Source organism: Hibiscus syriacus, unplaced genomic scaffold, assembly GCF_006381635.1.
Source record: "Hibiscus syriacus cultivar Baekdansim isolate YM2019G1 unplaced genomic scaffold, ASM638163v2 tig00110831_pilon, whole genome shotgun sequence".
NCBI classification, from domain to species: Eukaryota; Viridiplantae; Streptophyta; class Magnoliopsida; order Malvales; family Malvaceae; genus Hibiscus; species Hibiscus syriacus.
Genome location: NW_024062882.1, coordinates 5,026,537 through 5,031,361, shown reverse-complemented (window position 1 = coordinate 5,031,361; position 4,825 = coordinate 5,026,537). Strand labels below are relative to the sequence as shown.

General features: G+C 35.3%; 1 pseudogene; it reads left to right on the top strand.

The window, feature by feature from the left end:
- The first annotated feature begins 2,741 nt into the window (after positions 1 to 2,741).
- Positions 2,742 to 4,581, top strand: LOC120142737 (annotated as a pseudogene).
- Positions 4,582 to 4,825: the final 244 nt, after the last annotated feature.

The window sequence follows — 4,825 nt, the reverse complement described above, 5'->3', positions numbered from 1 at the left end:
GTTATGACTGCAGTTGGAGTGCATTATATGTTACAGTTAAGATTGGCACCGTGATGTGCCCTGTGCGCACCTTATGTTCTACTCACGTACCTTGCATTCTCATAAATATGCATTGGACTATGAATTTGAAAATAAACTGTGAATTTGAAAGTATCAGTAATGGTATCCTACTATTTTAAATTTTCTATATGACATGTATACGAATAAGAAATGTCTAAGATATATTATTAGGGTTATAAATATGAATCGAAGATTTATATTTTAGATAAAAAATTATAGTTTATGAGATCAAAAAAATATTTTAAAAATAGGCAGTTTTTAAACAGTATTGTTTACTATTAAACTACTAAATTTTTGCCTAAAATTAAACTTGATTTATATGATAATTATTATTTTATGATTTTACACAATTAATGGAATAATTGTAAAGTTAATAATGAAATATTTTATAATGGAACAAAATTTTAAGCATTTATAACATCGAATGTTTGTAAAGTTGATGTGACATTTTAACTTGTATTTTGAGACGTATACGGACTATGGGTGTTACACCTTGAGTTTGAATCCGACCTCCATTTTATCAGAACTTGCTCTGAAGTCCACGAATCGGAGATTGAAAGTGAGGAAGTCAAAACGTTTCAACCAAGATTCACGGATTTTGGGATACTTTCCGGTGAGACAACCACCATATTCAGACTTAGGGAGTTGAGATGAATCGACCCATGAATTTTGGGATCGAACGACTACCATCAACGACGGTCAACGATGGTCGGAATGAAAAATGACACGGTAACGGTGGCGGCAATGAGGGGAAGAAGAAGATTCAAAACGATGTCGTTTTGGTGTATATTTGAGATTTTCAGAACAACGTCATTTTAATGCTTGTGCCATGTCATAACACCGTTAAAATGTTAACGACAATGTGGGCAAAATGATTTAATATGTAAATTTCAGAGAACAAAATAGAAAAATTGAATGTACGATGAGTAAATAGGAGAGAGAGTAAGTTTAGTGAGAAACGATGTAATTTACCCAACATTTTATAACTATATATTTAAAGGGCATAGATTCAATTATATAGTGTAAAATTTAAAAACTTTATACCTTTTAGGATTGTTGAATGAAGAGAAACCAAAAGCTAAGATTAACAGTAGGAAATGAGAAGATATTCACTGGAAAAAAAGAGAGTTAACCTCAACCTTTAATTTCCCTTCATCGAACTATCCTAAAATAGAGTAAAACTAAAAGTTTTACACTAGTTGTAAGCGGATCCTAACCTATATTTAAATTATCTTTATATAAATAAAAAGGGCAAATTACATATTTAGTACCTCAATTATTATTTTTGTTATGTTTTGGTCATCCAACTATTCTTTTCAAAGTCATACATAACATTTGGTTTCATTTTTTCACTTGCCGTTAGAAAAATTACCAACGATATTGACGTGTCACTATAAGATAATACCACATCATTATTTAAAAAAATCATGTCAATAGGTCCGTTAACTTTTAACTGCAGGTGACCAAAATGAAACTAATACATAATATTATATATGATTTTGAAAAATAAATAGTTAGCTGACTAAAAAAAATAAAAATATTAGTTGAGATACTAAACATGTAGTTCACCCTAAAAATAATTGTTGAATAGTAAAATATATGGTAAAGTACACAAATAGGTCCTCGATGATAGGACGTTCTTTTGTTGAGTCTCTCAACTATTGAAAGTTACAAAATGGACCCTTAATTATAAGGTATTGATTTGTTAAGTCCCCAAGTATTAAAACTAAAAAGTTACAAAATAGTCACTTGACTATTCATATGTTACAAACTCGTCATTTTCATTTAAAAAATAGGTAGTCGTTTGAATTATATTTTGTGTATCAAGTCTCTATTTATATTATATCATTGAGCTAGTACTTGAAATATTATGTTGTCGAGCCAGTGGTTGAAAGCAATGGCGGTGCCAATAGACATCATTGAAAATATAATTTTATTATATTTCAGTTAGCAGTTATCGTCAAACTCATACATATATTAATTTTTTAATAAAAAATAATGAGTTTGAAATATATAAATAATGAGATTATCATTTTATAACTTTAATAGTTGAGAAACTAAACAAAATAGCATCCTATAGTTGAAGACTTATTTGTGTATTTTACCCTAAAATATAAATATTTACATACATGTTGGTAGATCTAGCTTCAAATCAAAGGCTTCCCATTCATGTAAACCTAAACCACATAGGGATGGCAACTCAACTCGAATCCGACGGGTTCCGACCCGACCCGATCGGGTCGGATTTTTTTTTAAAAAATCAGGTTCGGGTCGGGTCGGGTTTAGGGTGAAAAAAATCCGACCCGACCTGACCCGAAAAATATATATAATTTTATCCTATATATTTAGGGATAATTACAATAATGTCCCTCCATATATAATTTTTTTCAATTAAGTCACTGTTTTCATTGAATAAATTTTTTTTTATTATTATTTCGGGTCGGGTCGGGTCGGGTCGGGTTTCTAAGTCATATATTCGGGTCGGGTCGGGTCGGGTGAAACCTTAATTTCATCGGGTCGGGTCGGGTCGGATCACGGGTGAAAACCCCTTTCTTCTCGGGTCGGGTCGAGTGGCCCAAAAACCCGACCCGACCCGACCCATTGCCATCCCTAAAACCACACATGAAACAGAGAGAGGAGCACAAGAAGCAAAAGGCCATGTGTCGCAACCTCACAATTTCCTCTCCAAATTCATGAAAAATCCCCATTTCCCATTTTCTAAACACTGGATAAGCCTCCCTATCTCGTCTCTCCCTTCAATTTCAACTCAAAATTTCAATGCTAAACCTCAGATTTCCACAATGATTTAACCCCAAATTTCCAAAACTCAATCTTTCCCACTTTTTTCTGTATATTCATACACAGCCAACAATACTCATACACATAGATTCAAACACCAATGGCGGCGGTAAGTTCACTTTCTTTCTCGGCAATCGGTCAAACTTCCGGCGAAAGAAAACTCAATGTCTCGCCGGCGCGTTGCCTGGCTTCCAACTTCGAAGGATTCCGTTTCCGTACAAGCCTTCTACACCAGTCCGTTGGACTTCGAGCTTCCACTACTGCCTCTGCTTCCGTTGTTCACTGCATGTCCACTGCTGCCGGTTAGTTAATTTTTAAACCTTTATTTGCAATGCTGGAAATTAGCTAGACTGCATTAAATTATGGGAATTGTTCGATTTTACCGATGTTATTTTGTTTTTGGGGTTTTGATTTTTCAGATGCCCCGCCAACTGTTTCCGAAACGAAGTCGAGCTTTTTAAAAGCATATAAGCGGCCCATTCCCAGTGTGTTCAACACGGTTTTGCAGGAGCTGATTGTGCAGCAACATTTGATGAGGTACAAGAAGACATAACGATATGATCCGGTTTTCGCCCTCGGTTTCGTTACGGTGTATGATCAATTGATGGAAGGATATCCGAGTGATGAGGACCGAGATGCCATTTTCCAAGCTTATATCAATGCCTTGAAAGAGGACCCCCAACAGTGCAGGTTTGTTTCATGGAGTTCCCTTGTTTTCATTTAGGAATCGATGGATCCAAGTATCAAACACTAATAGGACAAACGAATTGCATAAGGTAGTGTTGATGAAACTGCGTTTATGTTCCTTGTATGTCTGCTTTTTTCGAACTATATCTTGAAGTAAATGAGAATAAGGTTTCCCTGTAATGATCTCTTTTTTGGTTCTTTCGTGCTTTAGAGTTGATGCACAGAAATTGGAGGAATGGGCCCGTGGTCAAACTTCGAGTTCGCTTGTTGAGTTTTCAACTAGAGATGGAGAAGTTGAAGCTATACTGAAAGACATTGCGGAAAGAGCTGGGTCTAAGGGGTGTTTCAGCTATAGCCGTTTCATTGCTGTCTGCTTGTTTCGTCTTCTTGAGCTGGCCAATGCAACTGAACCTACAGTGTTAGAAAAGGTGAGTTTATCAAGTGCACGCCTAATTCGTCGGAATAAGTTAGTTAAATCATTGAAGGATTAACCAAATTCAGGAATGAAACTTGCAATGTCAAATTTTAGTAACAACTGCACCTATGGTTTTAACTTATGATATCCGTACAACAGCTCTGTGAAGCCTTAAACATTGACAAACGAAGTGTCAATCTAGATCTTGATGTGTATAGGAATCTGCTTTCCAAGCTTGTTCAAGCTAAAGAGCTGCTCAAGGAGTACGTTGAGAGGTGAATTCCCTCTTACACTCTTTTTTTTGCCTGTTCTGTATTCTGTAATGCAGTTCAACATATATTGTCTGAGATAGAGAATTTACACCGCATAATCGTACCATTAAACCTCTTGAAATAAAACCAATCTTTTAGAATTTACCTTCAATTCTAAATGTGCTCTGATGCGGTTGTTGCTAAACTGTGTTGGTTCATGCTGTCATCTAAAATGATTTTGGAAATGCAGGGAGAAAAAGAAAAGAGAAGAAAGATCGGAATCACCGGCAACCAACGAGGCCGTCAAGAAATTTTCAGGTGAATACCAGTACCTTAGCTAGTAATTCAATATGTTTACTCTGAATGTGCTTATAATCTTTTGTGATACTTTGATCCCCTTTTTTGTTGTATGAGGAAGAAATAGTGACCTCCATGATTTAGGCTCGCAAGTGTCAATGTGTTAGCTTGTGTAATGTTTCCAATTAGGTGGTTGATGTACACACCTATGTATTAGTTAATTTTTTTCAGTAGTCTTACTCTTCCAAATGTATCTTTGGTTCATACTTGGTTCGGTCGGTTTCTTCGGTTTTCATCTAAATTCGTTTTAATTTTG